Source organism: Miniopterus natalensis, chromosome 2, assembly GCF_054644295.1.
Source record: "Miniopterus natalensis isolate mMinNat1 chromosome 2, mMinNat1.hap1, whole genome shotgun sequence".
Classification (NCBI taxonomy): domain Eukaryota; kingdom Metazoa; phylum Chordata; class Mammalia; order Chiroptera; family Miniopteridae; genus Miniopterus; species Miniopterus natalensis.
Window position 1 is genome coordinate 170,432,160 of NC_142082.1, and position 25,012 is coordinate 170,457,171.

Here is a 25,012-nt window from a genome sequence, read left to right on the forward strand (position 1 = left end):
AAGCATCTCTCAGCACACAGCAGAGAGAAACGACCATTCTCGGGCTGGGTCGGAAGGGGCAGGAGGAAGCGTGAGACTTTCAGGAAGCTCAGATGGGTGTTTGCAATGTGACTTTAAAGAGAGCGACCCCTTTCCTTTAAGTTATTTCTTACGGGAAAACAACACGCTGCACTGCGTTCGGACACGGCTGTAAAGGGCCCTGAAGCAGGTGCAAGTAGGAGGCATGAAGGCTCTGAAACAAGGGCCTGTGGTTGCGCTGGAGCTTATGCTGCGTCGGGGGAGGGCGATGAGGGCAGCTTGACTTGAGTGCGGCTGGGGCAGGGGTCCTCGTATATTATTTTCCAAACCTTTCCTATTAGTGGGACAAGCCATGCCTCCAGCAGTCCTGGGGAAATGGGAGAGTTATTTGGGCTGCGTGGTTATTGACTAGAGACCAAATGGGGCCACAGATGTCATAATTTCCCTATTATCACTTTGCCGAGCGCTTCCTGGCCTCCCTTCATTATCTTGCTCCACATTAGCAGTTATAAGTAGCTTCTTTATAGGATCCAAAGGCTGTTGACTCCCTTTGGCAGTGCTTCTGCTTGTGGGGACCCAGTGGGAAGACATACAGGAGCAGAGCCTCTGCCCTCCCGAAGTTGTTAATGAGGGATGCTCCGCTCACCTCTCTCTTTCCAGCTTGGGGGACATTCCCTTTTCCCCAACAAAAAGACAACATCTCAGCCCCCCCCCCCACTTTTTTGTTCCCAGGCAAGAAGAGAATGGGATAAACCCTGGAAAGTGGAAAGCACAGATAAGGGCTGTGTGCTTCCTAAGAGGAAAGGTTCTTACAGCCCACGTGCAGCCGTTCAGGGGGCAGCTGCTGGCCAGGAGGGCTCCCGGGTGTGTGCATGAGCGAGCCAGGTGGCCCAGCTGAGCAGGTCAGGCAGTCAATTCTGCGTTCATATCCTGAGCCCAGATCCTTCTTTTAAGACTTCTTTTCCCTGAGACTAATTCAACAGAGGCTTAGAAAGTTATTCTTTCACGAAGGAGGCTATACCTGGCACATGATGCAGAAAAACCAAAACAGGGATTTCTGAGAGAATCCTTGATACCATGGTGCATATTTCTTTGTACTCTTCATGCTGTGATAGGTCTGGGCTTTTGGACACGGATGGGGGGGGGGGTGTCTTAGTTTTCTTTCCCTTGTCATTGCTAGTAATGCAGGTATGTGAATTTGTATGCAAGATTTTATATCCTTAGCAAAGAGATCCCACGGAATTCAGGGCCTAGAACAGTGCCTGGCTCACAGTCAAGCCTCCAGATAAATAGCTGTTGACTGGATGAGTGAATGAACCTGACTCCACCAGGCACCAGCTAAATAAACCCCAATTTCCTCATCTTTATGAGCGTGAATCACCATAGCAACTCTATATGGCTGCCCTAAAGAGTTTAATGAGACTGTGTATATAAAAACCCCTAAGGGTGCCTACTTGTAGCAGTTAGATGTTTAAAGTTGGTTTTGCTCAATTTCATTCTTCCTTTCTTTTCTTCCCCCTGGGCTTGTTATAAGCTGCCAAGGGAATTCTGGGTGCAAATGTCCCAAAGAGTCTACACAAACACACTGTGGTTCGATCGGTGTCTGGTGGGTCCTGGTGGACAAATGTAGAGGCCCAGCGGCTGCCCGGAGCGTGGCCTGCACCCTCTCTAGAAGTCCATGCTTTGCTACAGAGCCGCATTTTCCAAAGCTCTTGGAAGAATAACTGTTCATTCGGCCTGCTTCCCACTAGCATGTTTAGAGACTGTTTAGGATGAGGGAGTATTTGTCTGTCCGTGTTTGTGCATGTTTATGGGGAGTAAAGAGAGAAAGGAGAAAGGAGGAAATCCTGACTAGGGGCTGTGAGACGGGAAGGACAGACCTGGAAAGGGGAGAGAGAGCACTGAGCCTGTGACAAATGAAAATGATCTAGCTTATAGAAAAGGAGCCAAGATGAGGGCTCATAGAAGGAGAGAGTGATGGTGGACACCTGGACAGCAGGAGAGGAGAGACCTGGTGATGCACACAGCACGGGGGACGTTGGCTGCCTCGTGGGGGGAGAGGGGGTGTCGGTAATAGAGACCATCCTCAGCAGGGGTAAGGGGTTGTATGAGACAGACAGCAGATGCACACAGCAGGGAGCAGAGAGGCATCACAGAGCTGGGGAAGCAAAGAAATTAGGGATGGAAAAGACCTGCTCAGTCATACCCTGCTCCCCACCGCTGCTGGCGCCTTTGTCTGGCATAGATTTTCAAATGTCTTCTGGATTACTACACCCACTCTTTCCTGTCCAAACGCTTTGCAGAAAGATGAGGTGCCTTTCCACCACCTCTAGTTTCTGAATATACACATGTAAGACATCAAGAAAGAGCAGGATAGAAATAAAAGACAGACAGAGGTCCTGAATGCAGAAGCACACGCCTATTTGGCCCCTGCTGACTCTCCCATAGGCCTTGTCTGTCTACAAAGATAATGACCACAGATTTCTGAAACGTTATTTAGAGAGCTGGTTTGGTCTTGTTTGGGGCTGGGGAAAGAGGAGCTAAGTGAGAAGGGATGGGAGGCAGAGGCCGTGGAAGGGGAGGCGGAGGAGCCTGGATGAGATGGAAGGGGAGGAAGAGTGGAGGTGGCCGAAGCCTTCTTACTGCTAGAGGTAAGAAAATAGACGGGTACAGAGGGAGGAAGGTGCTGGAGAAGGGGCACAAGAGAACGTGAAAACTCATTCTGTAGTTGGCTTTAATAATTTCAAGACCATGATCTATTGTTAGAAACATCATACAGGTAGCACAGAGATTCACAGCTGGGGGAGATTCTGCCCAGCAGGGGATATTTGGCAATGTCTGGAAACATTTGTGGTGGCTCTACCTGGGGGGGGGGGGGGGGTGCGTGTGGGGGAGTGTGTGTGTAGGGGGGGAGGTAGTACAAACATCTGATAAAGGCATTGGATGCTGCTAAACATCTCGTAATGCACGAGACAGTCCCTCGCAGCAAAGTGTCCTCGGGCTCAGAATGTCAATAGTGCTGAAGCTGAGAAACCCCGAACATATGCACACATTTGTGCACACAAAAGTCAAATGAAGGTTACACAAATAATAGTTAATTCATCTCACTCTGTGCCATGCACGCTGATAGCTTGGATCCGAGTTTATTTTATTATGTCATTAAATAATGTTGATCTAATCCCCTAAATTGCTTTCTTCACCTACTGTTTCAAAATACTATGGAAATTGATAGAAACAGCACAAAATTCTCTGCTCCTTGAAAAGTGCCTTGCATAGTAATAGGTGCTCAGTAAAGTCCTAAGGACCCTTACGATCTGGCCCCTGGCCTCCTTTTTCAGCTTTTCCACCTTCCCTCTCTCTCAGTCTGCTCCAGACACACTGCCTCCCTCCTGGCCCTTCCTGCCTCTAGCTTTGGTCTTCTGTGACCCCCACTTCCCGGCTGTGGGCATTACAGGCTCCTCATTAGCATTCAGGTCTTACTTGGGACTTTTCTATCTCTCCCCACCAGAATGAAGCTTTTGGAGAATGGGGATTTTGTCTGTCTTGTTTATCACTCTATCTCAAGGGTTTAGCACAGTGCCTGAAGCATAGCATTCACTCAACAAATATTATCTGGAAGTTTCTGAATGAATGAATGACCAAATACCTTTTGGGTGGGAAGAATGAAACTCTGCCATTCAGTACTATGTAAGAGATTTTTGAGATCAGAATATTTCTACCTAAATATGACTAAAGTGGAACCAAGGGGTTTATATCTCTTACCTGTGCCTTTCCCCCAACTTCATCTCTTTCTAAAGAACCTACTTTGTTCCAGCATTACCCTCTTAAAGGACATGCTGGCCTTTTCTATTCTAGAAGCACCTGAGGAGGACTGGCATTTGCAGTGGTTGTACACTACCAAGTATTGCCATGATGTGAGCATAATTCATGGATCCATCTACTCCTTTTCAATCAGTAAGATGGGAAATCCTTTCCTTCTCTGTGGTGGATTTAGAAAAGGCTTATTTCAGACATTTGTCATGGTTGGTGTGTCTTTTTGAGTGAACATTACCAAGTGATCCCTTGAGTAATACAAGGAGGGCATTGTCTCAAGTCCTCTACTTTTATAGAGTTATTGAGATGAAAGTGGAGATAGATCCAGGCAGATGATATGCACAGACCTCTTCATTTTACAGATAAAGTGATTGAGAAAGGGCTAGACATACAAATTCTGATGGGTCTAACAACCACCTTAAAAGTGAAGTTCGTTGTTTTATCTACTCTTACAATGAGAGGATAGGGGCACTAAGAGTTTGCGACATGCTCAAACTAGACAGCTAGTAAACAGTATGACCAGGAATCAACTTCACGTCTTCTTCCGACTTTAAAAGCAAGATCCAGAGATGGAGGCTGGGGAGACAACATTTATGGAGTGCCTGAAGCCATGGGAGCTGAAGAGTCCATCCAGTACATCATGAAGCATGAGAAGAGAAGGGGACCTGGGCAAGAAACTTGTGAACATTAGTAGTTAAGATCCATGCAGCGGAAGATAGACCTGAGAAGGGTGACTGAGGAGGAGTAAAGACAGTTGGGGGTGGGGAAGGGAAGGAGAGTGTGGTATCACAGAAGCCCAGGAAGAGTTTCCAAGGGGCAGGAGTGATCCAGAAGGTCTAATACTGTAAGAAATAGAATCAAATGTGCCCTGGTGAACAGTGTTCTAAGGATTTGGCAACATGGGAGTAAGGAGGTGTTTGATGACCTTGAAGGGAATTATTTGAGTAGTCAAATTTCAGTGAATTGAGAAGTGAATGGGAAGTGAAATATGAGACAGAGTAAACACAGTTTGGTGTTTGGTTTAAGAGGAAAAGCAGGAGATAACTCAGTATCGACATAGGCTGTGTTTATTTGCTCATTTGTTTTTAAGATAATAGAGAATGACAGTGTAAGAGATATTGAGGAATCACTTTGTAAAGTATATGATTGTCTACCCTACTTTGCTGTACACCTGAAAATGATAAAAAGCAATATTGAATGTCAACTGTAATTGAAATATAAAATAAAATAAAGAAGGCCCCAGGAGAGAAGAGAGGTTGAAGATACAAGTGAAAGAAGATCATCAAGAGCTCAAGGCCCCCGAGTTCAGGAGAGGGTAAGTTTGCATTAACAGGAATTGAGAGTGAGATTTTAGACACAACAAATCAAAAATTCAAGCCTGATGTTAAATATCAACCATTCATTTTCTATAAGGTCAAATGACTCATACAGATAAATCTTACCTCTTCAAGAGAGATCATCTCTCCATCCTTTCTTTTTTTCTGTTATAGCATTTATAACTTTCATTTACTGATCTTTGTTTCCTTATTTTTGTCTCTGATTTTTAGTAGAATGTGGGAATCCATGGGGCAGGGCCTGTGCTAGAGCAATGGCCTAAATATTTAGGAAGTTTTTCCCTTGAAACAATCCTATTTGGAAACTAGGGCGATGCTAAGACACATCTCACATAAAAACGTTTTTAATTCAAGTTGAAAAGTGAGGAAAAATAGTCAGGTCATTAAAAAAATGTGAGTGTGTCGACTTGGATTGCACTGAACAAGTAATAAATCCAAGGCACATAAACAAAACAGTAATTCTCTCTTGAGCATGCACGCTCTTGAAGTAAGCCTACAATACAGTTTCCTCTTGACCCTTGCCTCTCAGCTTGATAATTTTCAAATTAGAAACTGAAACCGTCAAAACTAATTTGAAAAAGACAGAAGGTGGTGGAAGGGATTCTTTAAAGGAAACTTTATATCTTCTTCTCATTCTCCTGTCTCAGTTCTCTCTCATCTGTCTGTCGCTCTCTTGCTAGCTTACCCCCACTTGCAGAATGAAGTTGGCATCGCCTGGAAGAAAACAGGAGCGAGCACACAGCACCTCAGGCCTATTTGTTGGTGTGAGTCAGACAACTGAAAGTCTCCCCTGGGCTCCCCTGGACAAGTCAGGAAGCCTTCCAATCTTTTCCTTTTGCAAGGAACTTTCTGTACAGATCACATACTGATCTTCAAAATTAAATAAGATGAAAATGCTGCATCTCTTCCAAACTCACAGAGAGATGGGTGCCTTGGGACTGTGTGGGAAGCCTAGTGAAGGAGAGGACATCGGGCACCATGCAGATAGCAGGGCACAAGGTTTCAGTTTATAATTAGGTGACAGTGGCATAGTGTGGAATGCTCAAGGGCGTTTAAGGAAGAGGGGACCAAATTTAGATTCTGTTCTGTCATTTACTGGCTGGTGACCTTGGCCTGTATCTTAAATTCTCTGAGCATTATCTTCCTCATATGTAAAACAGAAGCAATTATGCATTCATAGACCTACGAGGATTAAATAGAGCATCCATGACCATGACCTATGCCGTGCCTCTACAAATACTAGGGTTCTCCATGTTTGCACTTAATTTTGCACCCCCGATTACTCTCCTCTTCAGTTCTGTTTTGAGTGAGCAGTACCATTAAATGGGTATTTTGTCTCAAGTATGTGGTATGGTTAAAAGGACCTGAGATGAGGAACATCAAAGGAGAATTCAAAGGTAGGAGCAGGAAGTGACTCCAGTTTGGTGCATGTTAATTTTGAAATGCCTCTGAGACTTTCAAGAGGGGAACTAGCAGTCAAAACTTCTGGAGAGATGTCAATTAACATATAGGTGGTATTAGATAGAGAAAGTGAAAGAAACTCCTTGAACCCCAAGGACTTCCATTTTTAAAGGGCCCCTCTGAGAATGAGATGCTCTAAGAGACTGAGATGAGTGGTGCAGGAGAACCAGGAGAGACTGTGGCCACAAGGAAAGAAAGAATTTCCGATAGCACAGTCATCACCACTGCCAGATTCAGGAGGGCACTTCAGTAAGATGGTAAAAAGTGTCCCTTAAGGTTTTTAAAATATGGAGTTCATTGGCGAACCTGATGAAAGGATTTCCAATGAAACAGTAGAGGCAGAAGCCAGACCACTGTGTAAGGATGTGGAGATGTTGAGTGTCAACTACTCTCCCAACAAAGAGGGTTGCAACTAGAGAAGGAGACGGGCAAGGGTGAACTTTATATTTTAGAAGTTTGAACATGTTCATAGTCAGAGGGCAAGGAGGCCTAAGGGAGAGGAAGAGATTGAATTCATAAGAAAAAGAGAGTATTTTGGGGACAAACTGAGAGGAATGGGAGAGAATTGGATTAGAGGGATGGGAGGAAGGGTTGGCCTTAAACAAGGAGTGGGAGGGGATACCTCATTTTCTGGGACTGGAGGAAAGGTGGTGTTTGTACAAACAGAGGGAGTTGAGACTGAAAAGGATTGTGGGTCGATGGAGCTCACTCTTAATCATTTATTAAGATGTGGTGAAGTTTGGAATGGTTATAAAGGGTTTTAAGATTTTTAAGGATTTTGAGGTTTGAAGGTGTTTTTTCAGTTCTAGGCCCCTCGCTCATATTGCATTTGTCCCGCACGAGAGGCCTCCATCGTGATTGGATCCTGCCCATGCTACGGCCTGGCTTCTAAAGCATGGCTTCTCCATTCTTTACCATTCATTTTGTTTTCACTTTTTTTTTTTTTTTTTTTGGGCCAACCTTAAACATTTTAGGATGTAAACTCCATTGGTTTTTCAAGAACATCATTCATTCAACAGCAACTTAGTGAGCCCCTTATAGGGGCGAAGTCAGTGATTGAAATCATAGTCTCAATCCTTATGGAGCTTTCAACCTAGTGAGGGTAATAAGGAAAGCTAAACATAAGTTACAAATGATGGTAACACCTGTGAAAGTAAAGCACAGGGCCTGACGATAGAGATAAAAAGATGAGGAGAGAAAAGGGCATGAAGTTGATTGGGGGAGGGAGACAGGCCAGACCATGCTGAACCTTAGTAACATTTGTGGACCTTACGGTGAGTACAGTGGGAGGCCACCAAAGAGTATTAAGCTGTATGTGGGGCTAAAGGGAAGTGTAATGTGATCATATTTGCTATTTTCAAAAGATTCCTCTTGGAGCTTTGTTGGGAAACATTGAAGGGAACCAAGAGGGGAAGAAGGTGCAGGGTGACCTGCTAGAGACACTGTCATTGTTCCAGTGAGAGAGAGTGGAAGTTTGGATGAAAATGGTGAGAGGGGCTATGGAGAAAAGAAAACTGAATTCAAATGTATTTTAGGCGACAGACTCAACCAGGCTTGGGCATGGGTATAGGGGAGAAGGTGCTGTCATGGGTGACTCTCAAGGTTATGGGTTTATGGGTCCACTGAGTTCAACTGTCTCAGATAGTACCTTGACACACCATCACCATCTAGTAGTGTGAAGTTATATTTATCTTATAAATCTATTGTTTATGAATTTATATCTTGAATTTAATTATATTTTCTATCTGAATTATATAGTAATAAAAGAACATGAATATTTCTTCCAATATGTTCTTTCTCAAGCTTCAGAAAAGTACCCATTTTAACTGTAAAACAAGCTTTTGAGTCATGTCATTGATTCTTTGTGATCTTAAATAGTTTCTTAGTTGTGTGACAATAGGCAAGTCATTTAGTCACCCCAGCCTTAGTATCTTTATCTATAAAGACAGAAATTCCTGAGTAGATATTTCAGGGTTCTATTAAGGATGAATTAATATAATATGATAAAGTTGCATCTTATGAGATTAAATTCCAAAGTCAGTACTGAGAGTCACTTATGAAGTATTCTTGCATCTAATCAAGCATATAGATCCAACCTCGTGGTTACAGAAATGTCAGGAACAACAGAAGAAATTAATTAATGTTAAGAAACAATCAGCATGTGGGATATTCTATAAGATATCGAGCCTGGTCTCTTAAACAGTCAATATCATAGGGGGAAAAAGAGTAAAAGAACATATCAATTAAACGCAGAGTATGAACGTGATCAGATCTTGATTAGAAAAAACTAGCTCCAAAAGTTCTACTGGGGGCATTTGGGGAGATTTAAATTTGGATCATATGGATCATAGGAGAGCGTAACTGCTAGCATTGGTCAGGTGTGGCGATGGCATCACAGCTGCGTAAGGAGCATGACCTGATTTCAGGAGCTGCATTTTGAAGTGTTGGGGGTGAAGTGACATGACGTCTGTAACTTTGTAACCATCATATAAAAATATGTATGTAGAGATGAGTAGAGGTTGAGAGATCAAGTAACCAAGGCAACATGTGAACACTTGCTGGAGATACTGGATACATGGGTTTTCACTGTTCTGTTCTTTCAACTCTTTCATGTACTTGAAAATTTCAAGTTGGAAATTCAGCACAAAAGGCAGAAATTCAGTGTCATCAGCATCACCAGATGAAGAAGCTGATTTCTGTTTAGGCTCCACATTGTATGGAAACACATGGACCTTTAAACACTAGACTCATGCACAGCCTAGGAAGACACAGGCACTATCAGAGGCCCCTGGGGACCTGAGAACCCAGCTCTAGCAGATCTGGGTGTCCCAGGTCACGCTCACATGGAGGCCGATGCTCATGGACTGGAACGGAGGCTGGGATACTTGTCCTATGCAAATTGCTAATTTCTTTCTTTGTAATTTGTTTTGCCTAGCTGGTAAAGTTGACTATACAAACATGGATTCAATCCGTGCATGATGCAATCGCAGTATGATTTACTTCTGGGAACTGCTCACCGCTGTGTATATATAAGATGACAAATGATATTTTAATAATGTGTCTCATCATTTTAGACCAAAAGTCCCTGTCCTTGTATTCTGCTACCACTGACCTGTCTAACCCCTGCAATTAACATCTACTTCCCACTCTTTGTCTTCTTTTCCTTAGCAACCAAATGCTTTAATTTTGAGGAAGGGTGGAATTTTAACCATTTGATGGGTTTCTAGGACAAGTCATTGTGGGCTAACACTGTGATTTTTACTAAGGAGTAAACTCAGGTCAGGGCTGAAGCTTTGAGCAGCTTTTTTTAAAAAAAATTCAGAATGACACACATAAAAATAGATATGAAAGTGAATGTTTATTTATAATGAGATAAAAATCATAACAAATTATTTTTTTTAATCTGCTAAAGTTCACAGACAGCATAAGAGCCAAAAACTAAATCACTTTTTAAAATCTAACTTTATGATAGACACATAGCTGAAATCCTTTTTACATACTTTTTTTTTTGCTAAAGTCTTTAACTTTTAATGTGACAATAGTTTTGCAAAATTATTTCCTATGGAGGAAATAAAAAGATAATCCCATCTTACCTCCAGGATTCATTATTGAAATGTTTTTCTTGTCTGAAATGTTTGTTATTGCTAATGTTAGGTACATTATTGGCATTATTATTGTATTTGGAAAAGCTTCTATTAAGCTTCTTTCAGAGATGAGCTGTAAGACATTAGGTCATTTCAAGTTTTTCAGGGACTAATCACAAATTCTCTTGGATTTGACAGCCTTCATTAACCATTTCTTCATCAATGTCATGATGAGTTTTTTATCAGCCCTGAAATTTCATGTCACTGACTTGGGTGAGTCAGTCCATAGGCAATAGGAGTTTTTCTGCAAGTCATTCTTATAGTAGGACAGCTAGCAATAACTTTATTACACAGAAATGGCAATACACCATTATAAATATGTTCTACTGAAACCAAAACTAAATTTACCCTCCACTCAATTTCCCCTTTCCTGCAAAAGTGCTCCTCACCACTCTGACAGCACCAGACACAGGGAAAAGTATGACAGGAAAATAAGAGAGGAGATAGTGGTGGTAAAACTGTGTGATTTTTGCTGATGTTATAAAACTCTGTGAACACGTCAATACATTGCCAAACCCCTCCCGTGGGTGTGTGCAAATGAAGGCCCTGAAATTTAACTCATTGGCTTTCTGGTAAATCCTGCTGTGTCTGAGGCCAGCATGTCTTTATTTCACATACACTTACAGCATCTAGTAGAGTGTCATGCTCGCAATGGGCTCCTGACAGTTGCTAAATCTAAGCTGATATTTTGGGAAATATTTTCTGTAGTATTGCACATGTTATTTAAAAGCTTCAAATAAAATAAGTCATGAGGAAAATATTTCTCAAATAATATTATTCAAACTTCTCCCTCTATAACTTATGTATCTCCAAAGAATCTTCTAGTGCTGTGGTTTTCAAGCCTGGCTGCACGCCAGAATCTCCTGGGATCCTTTTAGAAAAATACCAACATGGGCAATGGTGTTTTTTAAAAGCTCTCCAGGTGATTCTAATGTTCAGCCAGAAATTGATACCCACTGTTCTAATGGTAAAAATTCCTTTTTTAAATTGTTTTTTACATTTTTTTTGCTTAAATGTCAAAATATTAGTGTAGTTCTCCCCGGACTCTTTTGAATGAAATATAAGGATATGATGTTCAGGAAATGTGTTACACATGCATAGCACAATAGGCATTATGCAAAGTACATCTTTGCTAGAAAGGAACTATGCTGACAAAAATTGCTGTTTATGTAGAATGTGTGCTGACGGGATGAGAGAGGAACCAGAAGATGTTAACAGCTCCTAATTAAAAATAAAATTATTTTTCTACCAAGAATAATCCTCTGCTGTACTTAAAGAGAATGCTTTATATATATATATATATATATATATATATATATATATATATATATATATATATAAAATAAAGGTGCCGTGAAAGGGTCAACTACAAGAGCATTCAAACAGAAAAGTGTCCAGCGTGATTAATCTATTCTGTTCATCCAACACCCACTCGCTCACAGTGGCTCAGGTAACCTCTGGAGTTGGGCGCAGCTGCCAACTGGCTTCTGCTCTCCACTCTCCAACCAAAGTGGATTGTGCATTTCACATGATTAATGTCTATCTGCTTGTTCAGTACGTCCACACTAAATATATTGCTCTGATTTCTCTGAAAATGGCTAGTTTGAAGAGTAAATATGATCATTTTTATGCTGATGAAAGAAAATTAGAATTAAGTACTTTATCGCAAGTGAGATATTTAATGTTTTCCAAAGTTATTTGCTGCTGCCTGAATATAAACTTAATCGCCATATTTTCTTAGAGGTGTTGTTTTTTAATACATTGAGAAAATTCTGCTTGCAAACCCTACCTTTCAGTTATTTCACTCAAACTCGTATTTATCAATAAGAGCATTTTTATATGTACATTAAAAAAAAAACTTTTAGTCACAGAAAGCAGTATGAGGAGTACCAGAGGGAAAGAGGGGGTGGGGGAGAGAGAAGAGGGTATGGGGGGGGATGGATGGTGATGGGAGGAGGCCTGACTTGGGGTGGTGAGCACACAGTACAGTGTACACATGATGTGTGGTGGAGTTGTGCACCTGACACCTACATCATTTTATTAACCAGTGTCACCCCAATAAATTCAACTAAATAATAAATTATATATATGTGTGTGTATATGTATATCTATATATATAGATATAGATATATATAATATGTACAGAGCCCGCTCTTCCTCCTGGAAAGTAATCTTTCTCCGATATAAAGAACGTACCTGTGAAACTGGCCTATGGTGGCCTGATTTCATAGGCTGACTGCTGAGCGCCTCAGCTGCCGAAGTGTTTGGAAGTGGTTTCCAGCCCAAGGAGAATTTATAACATGGTAGAAGGAAACAACAACATAAAGAATGTCAAACTGAAATAAATTTTATAGTTAAAAAAGCAAGCTTTTGAAACCTGCTGTATGCCAGAGCCAAAGCATTTCTTTCTGTTTTGATTGCTCAGAACTTGTTGCGCAGGGAGGTCTTAAAGCTGTAATGAGAGCATCTCCCATCTGATATATATTTCTTAGAACAGGAAATATAGGGCTGCAGAGGACATTCTTAAGCAATCGAGAGGGAAAAGCTTCTCAGGCCAGGGGAAAAAAGAGAAGCCAGAAGTACAATTTAGTGCACTCACAGCAAGTATTCTAAGAATCCAACAAGAAAATGTGGATTCGAGCAGGGGCCTGGATTAGACAAGCTCTAGTGATCCCTTTCTGCCTGAAGATTGTATAATAGATTCAGATGCATAGAACCAGTCACAGCCCTGAAACATGTGAGCTATCCATTTTTATATCATAATTTTATAGTTTTATTACAGTTAAATAACTGCTTGAGCATGTTTTTGATATATATTTGAAGGATTTTATCTTTTGAGAACATGTTTTATTTTTGAAAAGAGTTATAAATATGACCTTATTCTAACTATAATCAGTGTTTATCCCTATATTGATTTCCTTTCTGGTAATTTGCAGTCCATTATAATTTTTGCTTTGTGAACATTTTCAAACTTTATCTGCAATTTTTCACTTCTGGTGTATTTGGTTACTGCTCAAATGTTTTTAATTCACCATGTGTGTGTGGGGGGGGCGGGGGGAGAAATCTACTTTACATACTTGCTTTGGTGACTTCTGAAGTCAGAAATGAGCAAGCTTTATTTCTCAACTGATGGCAGGATGGTTCTTTTAGAAGGTGGAAAAGATATAAAATTGTGCTTGTCTTTTCTCTGGTTTTCCCCTCAAACCAAATGGGGAAAAGAAACAGCACTGTCAAGAATAATAGTTCAATGGCTTATGTTGGCCTTTAAAACGGGCCTGGTTACCTCAGTAAACAATTGTTGGCCAAAGCAGTGAAGATTGTTAGCTGTTCTGCATCCACCCAAAACAGGGGACTCGCCATGTGATGTGTTGACTGGCCAGAGGAGAGCTGTGGGTGAATCCATGTCCTAAAGCAGCACAATCAGCATGAGGGCGTGGGGGGGAGGGCAGGTGAGCTGTGGAAGGCCCCACACTTGCACCACCTGCCCATTCTCGTCCTATGGCAAAACTTGGTTGCTGCAATGGAGAGACCAAATAGCTCTAAAGGTCTTACTTTAAAGTCTAATTCAAGGTGGATTTGAAATCAAGTTGAAGCAGACTCAGAGTCTTCATGTATCAGAGATGGAAGGCAACGTCGCATAGAGTCAAAGAACGAGAAACAGTCACAAAACGAGAGCAGCCACATGGTGCACTGCAGAGTTCGTAACAGCAGAAAAGTCCAAAGACTCACGAAAAGGAAAGGAAAGCTTCCCCTTCAGATAGGAATATGCCCCCAGGTGAAGAAGCCAAGTAAAAGAGAAGAGAACCCTGAGAGACTTTCTATTCATTCATCCAACCCTTTTTTACTTAGTGCCTACTAGCTGCCACATACTGTTCTAGGCACGGACAATGTCACAATGACCAAAGCAATCAAAAAGTCTGGCCCTCATACAGCTTACATTGCATCTGGGGAGACAACTGATATATAGATGTTTATCATTTTTATGATTGCAAAGTGATATGTGAAGTAGGAATCCAAGTTTTGGAGAAAAATAAAACAGATAGAGAGTAGGTAAGACTTGGGTGGGTGAGGGCTTTCAATTTTAAATAGGGTGGTTGAGAAAGGCATCCTTGATCAGGTGACATTCGAGTATAGACCTTAAGAAGGAAAGGGGGCAGGCAAGTCATGTCAAAGTTTTGGGCAATAGCATGTGTGGGTTTAATTGATGTATGGCTCTGCCCAGTTTGGAACCTTCTGGGGTCAACAGTCCCAGGGTTATCTGCAAAGGAGTAGCGTGTGCTGGGGATGGCGGGGGGGTCCTCCTGCTTTGCAGGGACACCATGTTCTGACAGTGATTGACTCTTTCTTGCAAGGAAAGATTCACACCCCTGGTTAGCAGTGAGCCCACTGGGTTAAGACAGTAACCCCCGAGGGATGTTTGATGCGTGCGGTGGAGCTCATGCTTGAAGGGAGAAAGGAGTGGTTTGCTTGATGGGTGGATTTGGGCGTAAGGACCTGTGTGTGCATAGCTCTGCCATTTCCTCCCTGTTTTGTCTTAGAATCTGGACTGTGAGTTTATCCTCTGGATTGCTCTGAGCATGTAGCAAGCCTTGCACCTCACAGAGGAGAGTGGTGGTCATTTGGAGCACTCTGGCTGGGTGATAAAGCTCCCCAAGTCTGCTATTTGGCATTAAGTCCCCTTTCCTTCATGTAAGACACAGCCTCCTCTAGCAGCTTTATTAGAGAAAACGATGCTGATTTAACCTTCACTTATTATTCCTTTGTTTTATTTCTGTTAGGTCAGAATTGGGTGGGGAAGAAGAATGCAATGTATTGGGAATCCTCAACTCCAACATTGTGTGTGTGTGCGTGTGTGTGTATGTGCACTCACGCGTGTAGTCTATCATTCCTGTAATAAATAGTCTCTGAATGAATGGATGGATGAATGACAGTTGAGGTTATGCTCTTCTTACTGACCTTGAGATTTTTTTGGAACTCCAAAATCTAGTGGAAAGGGTAATGCAATTTAGATAAGAGTGAGCAAAGCTCTAAAGGATAAATACATTAAGAAAAAGAGACCAAAGGGAGGAATGTTTGTATACAACCAGATTTTTCTGTTTTAATGGGTAAAACTTTATATTCACCAGTACACTCAACCTGTGGCATTTAAGCTCAAAAGGGTGGCTCCTTTAATGGAAGTTGCCGTAGATGTGCTTTATACATACCTGCCCAGATTCCCCCAGTAGGAAAAGCACACTCTTGGTCTTTGATGGCTTTGAAAGCTTCACTCTGTCAGGTCTGTGTTCTGAAGGTACTTGTACAAGTATCATAAATATAGTCCCTGTTCCTTCCTGACACCATCACCGAGAACTTCTCTGTCCTGAAACTCAAGATGAGGCTTTGTTTTTCCCTTGGGAGGAAGAAGGGAATGAAGGAGCTGGGTGTTATCCAAAGTAGTGGATATTATGATAAAGGGGGTGTTTCCTAAGCTAAATAACTGCAAAGCCATTCGAGAGTCTGTAGTTTTCAGAGACTGCTGAATGGTCTGCGTACCTGAAGAGGTGCGCTGCTGAAAAGGTAGTGGAGATACCATATCCACCCTAACACCACCACCTCTGCATTTTCTTGGCTTAGGGTTGTTTCATGACCATGGTTTTAAAAGTTTTTTCTTTCTAGATAGTTACAGATGAGCCTAAGGGCTCCGACAATAATGAGAGAGTCAAAACAGAAATCGCGAAAACAACAGTTTGCTGTTCTTTTGTTTTCGCTGAGCATTAGAATTATGTTTCTGTTTTTAAGCAGAAATTGCAGCGTAAAGAGATACCATAGGCCACATTCGGGTTCATTTGGGTGGTTGAATTTGGGTGTAATGGGACTTGCTTATATTCTGCCGGCTGATAAATGTGACACCATAAACCAGCCTGGAGCTTTCTTATGTAAACAAAAACACAGAGAAATTAGCATTAGGACAAACTGCGTTTATAAAACTCTATTAGCTTTTGAGGTAGATTTAGATTGTTTTCTCTAGATTGTAAAAATCCTCTGCTCTGTCTCTTTTCCTATCCTTTGTCTGCTGAATTCAATGCTATAAACACAAAAGTACTCAATAAATACAACCCGACAACAACAGTATTCAAAATTGCTAAAGTTAGTTGGTTATAGTTAGATTATTTTTAAGGCCACAGTGGCATAATTTTTTAGAAGTCTCAGCCTCCCTTAAATGATGACAAAAGGTAGCCCATGCTGTCTTCTTAATGCCTCTGGGTGTCTAGAATAAAGATGGATTAGGAGGAAAGGTCCGAGAGACTTAGCAAAAAGCTTTGTCATTATAAGATGTAGGGTGGCATAATTCTTAAAATCCTCCACGAGGAATCATATCCATTGATAAGCTTTCCTTTAGATCTCAGAAAGGGCACAAGTAGAACTGTATTAACTTGCTGTATGAAATGATGCATTACCTTGTCGCGTCTGGCATATTATAAGTGACTTGGCGGGCTTTGCCCATGTCCCTTCTCTGGAGTTCATCTTGAATGCTTTACGAATGACAGCAGACCTCTGAGACTACTCACAACCTTTCTTATAGAGTTGGTAATCCATAAAACGATCGTCCTGTAAAAAATGACCAATTTTGAATAGATTTGTGAGAATGGGAACCTTTCCTTTTACACTCAGAAATCACATTAATGTGAGTAGGGAGAAAGTGGGGAGAGAAATAATCCTACTATATTACTGTCTCAATTCTTTTTGAAGACTAAAAGTGGGAATAATTATATGTAATCCATTTCTTTTAGGGATTTTCATTTTCATAGAAATTTGGCTTAAACCAAAGAAGAATCCAGGTAGACTATTTCAGGGTTGTGCTTGGGGATGGTTTGGTTGTTCCTTCAAAAGGCATGAAGTTGGTTTATTGGCAGTTTATGGTTGGATTTTCATAACAAGCATAAAGGGGTTGAAGCAGCCAATGATTTGTGAGTGTGATGGATGGGGGTTGGGAGGCTTATATTGCTCTCTCTAGCCATGTGCAAATCATAGTCAATGCAACACCATTTCTCTGAATGTGGGATGACCTTCTCTATCTCTTATTTTTAATATTTGTAGATTCTGGCCTTCTTTAATGATTTAGTTTTATGTCCAGGTAGAGTGTTTCTTGCATTTCCTCTGTCCTTGGATATGCTTTGTAGTCAGAGACTGAGAACAAAATGAGTAAATGCTTCAATTACAAACTGTTCATCGGCTCTCTTTTTTCCTTAAGTTTCACTTCTTAAATTCTCTCCAGGTTATTTAAGAGAATTCTTGACGTTTGGAGACCAGGCCTGGGTGTGTGATATGCTTTAGCTGCTCCCATGACTTTCACAATAATGCCTCTTTGTTCTTCAAACCCCATCATATTCATGCAGATTTATGCTAATGATTATTTATTATGCAAGTACTTCAAGTTAGTATTTATAATGGAGGAAGCACTGATCAGCAGACCAGAAATTGAAATGTAGCTCAGTTCTTAATTGTTAGACCTCATTTATTTTACTTGATCTCTTTGGGATGTAGTTTTGCTTCTGTAGAATGGAGATCTTAATAACTGTCTTACAGCGCTGTGGTGAAAATGCAGTAGATGAAAGCTTGATAGACTGTGAAGTACCATACAGGTGTTAGGCATGTAGCAGAGACTGCTATCTATCCTTTCAAATCCATTCCCCTCTTTTTCTGTGTAATGGAGTTCTGTCTGGATCCAGCCTGGGACTGCACTTTCCAGCCTCCTTTGCAGCTAGGACCATGTGGTTAAGCTCTTGCCCAAGGAATGAAAGAGGGAAAGATATGTATCATCTTTGCTTTCTTTACCTTGCAGAATATCTCTGGCCCTGGACTTCAACTTGTCCTCTGCCTAGAAGGGTTATTAGTGGAATGACCTTGGAGACCAAATATGATTACACTAGTTTCCTGAATCAAAAAAGGGGGCAGAGGAGTCAGCTGATCTAAAATACCTGCCCTAGACCATTATGTGAGAGAGAAATGAATTCTATTTTTTTTTTTTTTTTTTTTGAGCCTTTGTGCTTTTGGGTCTATTTCTAATAGCAGTTTAGCCTACTGTAATTAATACCAGCATTATATTTTAGTCCATTTTGATAGAGCATCATAGAGCTGCAAGGACCCATAGAAGTCATCTTGCATATAAAAATAATGCTTGGAGAGGAAATAAATCTTGCTTGGTCACAAAACAAATTAGTTACAGAACTTCAATAACATCCAATTTTTATTACACAACTTTGCTTCTTGGTAGAATGAGTAATAAACATATGGAACTGAACAGTACCTGAAAGATGGTATATGCAGAACATATGAATCAATTCAGAAAGTGCCTGTGTATACTTTTTATAACCCCTTTAGAAATGGCAGGTTAGGGAAATGACATTTTACCTCACCTCCTACATTGAGATCAGGATGGATAACCAGGGCCTTGCAGAACACAAACTCTGGGGTTCTTTTATCAATAGTTCTCAAGCTGGAGGGTCCATGTTTCACATAAAGGATGGCAACCCCTTTAGGTTCTGTGTGAGAACACAGGGGAAAAGGGCCAACCTAGCAGCGGTGCTGGGTATGTTCTAGCCACAGCTGCTGAGAGCTTCTATGCTCAAAAGACTTATCTAAAATGACTTTTAGAAACATAACCCAACAAGAGAGAGACAGGATTATGTTTTTAGCATTTGAACCAGAACACGCTCACACTCTGCTTTAAAAGGCCTTATGGGACCGAAAAAGCCCAGGGAAACAGAAGTTGCTGTTCTCATTAAAGGAGAGAAGTATTTTTATTCATTGTTTTATTTACATCAGTTAATATAACATGCCTTCAAGGGGCCTCTTCCAGGGTAGCAGCATTAAAGTAGCAGCTTACTCACTGATTATAAACAAACATTAGTCAACTTGACTCATAAAAGTTGGGGCATGGATAAAAAGAAAAGGAATTACCTTCTTTCTGACATGAGTCCCAAAGGTCTCTTAGGGCCTTGTGACAATATGCCATGTAAGAAACTTAGAATGAAATCCAAACTCTTTAACCAGGACTTTGTCAATCTCTCCACGATTGGGCCCATACCTACCTCTTGCCCTCATCTCAAGACCCTCCAACCTTGGCTCACCACTGAGAAGCCCACTTGGTCTTTCTGCTCTATAACCGCAGCCTCTTTCATATGCCAGAAGGTCCTGCACATGCTGTTACATGGCTAATTAATTCTAGTCTTGGGTCTCAACAATCACCTCTTTAGAGGTGTCTTTCCTGACCATCCTCTAAAAGAGGATCATGCCACTTCATTTTTCCTTCAGTTTAGTTTATTTCCTTCAAAAACACTTATAGAAAGTGGCCTTATTTTATTTATGTGTCTGCTTATATTATTTTTGTGAGGCATTAATCTCCCCCACTGGACAGTGACTTAACTGGCGAATGACACATTCTGATCCTAATAAAAGGGGCAAAATTTAATCCAGGGAGAGTTTGAAAACTCCATGTTGTGGCCAAGCTAGAGCTCAGGTAGGGAGAAACAGAAACCAAGAGACTAGGGATGGAGGGTAGGATTCGTGACCTGATAGGGTTTCCTTGGGAGGGATGACAGACAGGCCAGGGTAGACTCCCAATGAAGATCAATCTCATATGAGAAGTTGAACAAGAAAACCAAGGAGGTCAAGGACCTGCGAAGAACCCAACAGAGTGGATGCTAAGGCAGGGAAAGAGGCTAAGACTCAGACAAGCTGAATGAGACTCGCTTTCATGCTCAGCTCTTCAACAGATATATCAGCACTCCCCTGGATCACCAGCCCCAAACCATTGTCAGTATCTCTAAGGACCTGGATATTTGGGTGTTGGACTCTTGGACACCCTGGGCTAATGGCTTTACTTCCCTCTGAAGGCAGTGTTATTTGTCCTTGGGTCAGACAACTGGAGGCCAATTCTTTCTTCTCTCTGGTGTCACCCCTGACCAGTTCTTAACTCTATGCACACATCTCAACAATAGGATGTTTTCTTCAGCTCTGACAGCTGACTTCTCTGATAGCAGTTTTCCACCTTTGGTCTAGAAGCAGGTTGTAAATCTTGAGCTGCCTGTCTTCTGACCCCAAATTCTGACTGTCCTATGCTCCATTCATACATCAAAACCCTCCTCAAGTTATGCTTCTTTTAATTAAAATTCACCTTTGGCCTCTTGGAGATGAACCCAAGAATCTTCCCGGTTTATGGACTGCCCTCTAGTGCAAATGATACTTTTCAAATTTTGCCTTTCTGTTGTTATAGTAATGGCAGATGTGCCTTCTGGAATATTATGTTTCCTGAAAACACTGTGTGAGGATCATAAGAGAAATTGACTTGGTCCTAACTCTATTTCAGACTTTAAAAAACCCCATAAAACTCTCATGCCCACAACTGTATTTGTTTTCTTGCAATATAGATGGGAGAAATTGACAGGGTAATTGAATCAAATCTGCAAGAAGCAGGACATGTAACATGATGAAATCTGATATCTAGCATGTTCTGCTTTACTGAAGAAAGCATAATGCTAATAATTTACCTGTACTGTGATTATCAGCATAAATTGTGCAATAACATATATGGGTATAATGGAAACTTCAAAAGCACTGAATAGATGATAAATAATATAAAACACAGTGGATTACTTCACTTAGCTTTGGATTTCATGTTTGTAAAATGAACGAAACAATGCATTTATATGCAGAAACCCATATTATCATAAACATATTTGCTGAAACAGAGAGCATAAATTGTGGTTAAATGGAGTAATGTCTGATGGTATGCTTTAGTGTTTCTTTGTGATTAAATATGAACAATTGCTCCTTTAAGGTAAAGGTCTGTGTATATGTGATTAATCAGATTGAAATGAAAGTGCAGACAGCTCATGCCATGCCTAGTTATCAGAATGATTGATTTTAGTCTGTGCTTCTAGGTGAAAAAATATCTGTTAATAACTCCAAGCAGCCAAACCCCTGATGTCCCTGATAACTCAATGATTTGTGCACATTCGGCATTATCGCGCCCACTTGCAGGTGGAGGGTCTACACAATCATCCACTGGATCGCAAAATTATAACATGAAAAAAGTAATACCCAGATTTATCTAAGAGTTATGACTGCAAAGCGCATTTCATCACCGGGAAGTTTAAAATTGTTGCTGTTGTAGCTGTCATGGGCGTGTTGTTTTCTTCGGTTTGTGTGTAGGCAAGGCTGTCAAGCTTTTATCACACAAACTGGTGTTTTTGAGCACCTTAGCGCTCTGCTAGTCTCTGACCCAAGTTGTTATGAAGTCTACAGCTTACTAAGGTAGTACTTTACCAACTTGTTTTAATTAAACTCAATCATAAACATCTTAATGTTTTACTGGGTATAAAAGGTTCTGAACAAACCCTGAAAGCAGCCCGGCCGGTGTGGCGCAGTGGTTGAGCATCGGCCTGTGCACCAGGAGGTCGCCTGTTAGATTCCAGTCAGGGCACATGCCCGGGTTGCGGGCTCAGTCCCCATTAGGGGATGTGCAAGAGGCAGCCGATCAATACTCCTCTCTCTCCCCCTCCCTTCCTCTCTCTAGAATCAATAAAAACATATTTAAAAGAACAACCACCACAAAAATTAAACCATGAACGCAGCTGTGCGGTAAGGATCGGGGGGTTGCTTCTGGGGACTGTTGCTGCCCATCACTGTGGAAGAAAGGGTGTCAGACTCTGAAGTCCCCGTTCTGGGCGAGCAGGAGACTGCTCCTGTAAAATGTGGATATCTTCTCCATCCTGTACCCCCTGATTTCCAGACCTGATTTCTAGCCACTGTATCATCCAACTGTCAAATGCTATGGCCCTGTACCCTTCTACCAAGAAAAGTGCTCTCTCTCAGCCACCAAGCTCTTTGCTCTGGGTGCACATGGATCCTAAACATCTAGGGGAATTTATTTGGAACCAACTCTCTTTCAGATTAATTTTTTTTCTTGTACTCAAAATTGTTTTTGTTGTCTGCTGTATTGAAACCAGGAGAAACTAACAGTCTTAGAGTCCCATCTTGGCCGGAAAGTAGTGAGATTTTTTTTTTGTGTGTTATGAAATATTCTGCCTAACGTGTCCCACCTTTATGAAAGGAAATCCAACACTAATAGTTTATCTCTACTTTGATTATTAGGACATATTGCGAGTTAAAATATATGGATATAAGGGAAACATCACATGCTGCGGATAACAGATGTAAACCAAAATGGATACATTTATTTAGCTTCAGTTGTTATACTGGTGAAATAAATGAAGCGATGTATTCAGGAACTCTTCATTAGAAGATTCCATGCAGTTGTGCCGGGCACAATACCTGGCCCACAATAAGCACTTTATAGATAGAAGCCATTGGTAGTAGTAGTATTGTTATTATTAGTATTATAAGCAAGAAAGGAATATAATTACATGTACATTTATGTGCTGAATGGTCACATAATGGAGGTCAAAGTGAGACCACAGAGTCAACAAGCGTTCTTGGAGAAACCCACGTGGAAGGAGGCAGGGCACGCCTCTCACTGCTTGCCTCACTTGGCTCTTAAATTGCTTACATCAATCCTGACCTGAATCTCTGGGCTGTGCTATCCAGTGCAGTAGCCACTAGCCACATGTGGTTATTTAAATTTAAATTAATTAAAATCCAATAAAATAAAATCAGCTCCTCAGGCACTTTAGCGACATTCCAAGTGCTCAATAGCCACATGTGGCTAGTGGTTACCATTTTGGGCAGCACAGAGAATATTTCCATCATCACCACCATGAGTCCTATTTGATATTTGGAGCCTGAGGTCTGCAAAATATAGAAAAAAACCAACAACAACTATACAATCAAGTAAGCACTAGACTTGTTTGTGGAAATCAATTATCAGAAAATTGAAAAGCAACAAGTTGCACCATGTAGATGCAATTTAAAGGCATTGGCTCCTCTTGAGTGACTCTTTCATGATTGGTAGAAAGAGCAGGTATAAAGGGAGGACCATCAGCCACCATTCAGCATTGCCTCTTAGCATGCCATGGGTGGGGGAGTGTGGAAGTGATGGGTCCTCAGGAGCTGCCATGGAAGGAAAAGCAAACCCAAACCCAAACCCAAAAGGGGATTATCCAAGGGAAAGTGGTTTGTGACTAAATGAATCTGGGACCATATGGGTTACCTTTTCAAAACCCGGAATAGCCAAAGCAGTTTTGAGAAAGAAGAATAAAGCTGGAGGAATCACTCTACCTGATATCAAACTATACTAGAACTCTATAGTAATCAAAACAGCATAGTACTGGCATAAAAACAGACATATAGAGCAATGGAACAGAATAGAGAGCCCAGAAATAGACCCACACCTATATGGTCAATTAATTTATGACAAAGGAGGCAAGTGTATACAGTGAGGTAAAGACAATCTCTTTAATAAATGGTGTTGGGAAAACAAGACACATACATGCAAAAAAAGAAAAAAAGAAACTAGACCACTTTCTTACAATATATACAAAAAGAAACTCAAAATGGATTAAAGACTTAAATGTAAGACCTGAAACCATAACCCCTAGAAGAAAACATAGGCAGGAAACTCTTTGACATTGTTCTTAGTAATATTTTTTTGCAAGAGAAACAAATGAAAAAAATAAACAAATGGGACTATATCAAACTAAAAAGTGTTTGAGCATCAAAGGAAACCATCATTAAAATGAAAAGACAACCACTAAATGGAAGAAAGTATTCACCAATGTTACATCTGATAAGGGATTAATATCCAGAATATTTGCAGAACTCATACAATGTAACATCAAAGAGACAAACAATATGATTTAAAAACGGGCAGAAGACCTACATAGACATTTCTCCAAAGAGGACATACAGATGGCCAATAGTCATATGAAAAGATGCTCATCATCACTAATTAGCAGAGAAATGCAAATTAAAACCACAGTGAGGTACCACCTCCCACCTGTCAGAATGGTTATCATCAATAAATCAACAAACAAGTGGGCAAGATTGTGGAGAAAAGGGAACCCTAGTGCATTGTCGGTAGGATTGCAAGTTGGTGCAGCCACTACGGAAAACAGTTTGGAGGTTTCTCAAAAGTTAAAAAATTTCTGGGTCCACTACATGACCCAGAAATCTCACTTCTGGGATTAATTTGAAAATACATATGCATTCCTATGTTCATTGCAGCATTTTTTACAATAGCCAAGACAAGGAAGCAACCTAAGTGTTCATCGATAAACAATTGTATAAAGAAGATGTGGTACATATATATAATGGAATACTACTCAGCCATACAAAAGAATGAAATATTACCATTTCTAATAACGTGGATGGACCTATAGGGTGTTATGTTAAGTGAAATAAGTCAGATAGAGAAAGACACATACCATATGATTTCACTTATATGTGGAATCTCAAGAAAAAAATGAACAAAACTGAAACAAACTCATAGATACAGAGAGTAAATCAGTGGTCACCAGGTGGGGGAGGTTTGGGGGGCTGGATGGAAAAGGTGAAGGGATTAAGAACTACAAATTTCCAGTTATGAAAATAATCATAGGGATGTAAAGTACAACATAGGAAATGTAGTCAATAATATTGTGATAACTATGTGTGGTGTCACGGGAGTGCTAGACTTATGGGTGGGGTATTACTTCATAAGTTACATAAATGTCTAACCACTGTGCTGTACACTTGAAACTAATATAATATTGAATGTCAACTGACCTGAAAAATAAAATAATAAAATAAAAATGGCCTTTTCAA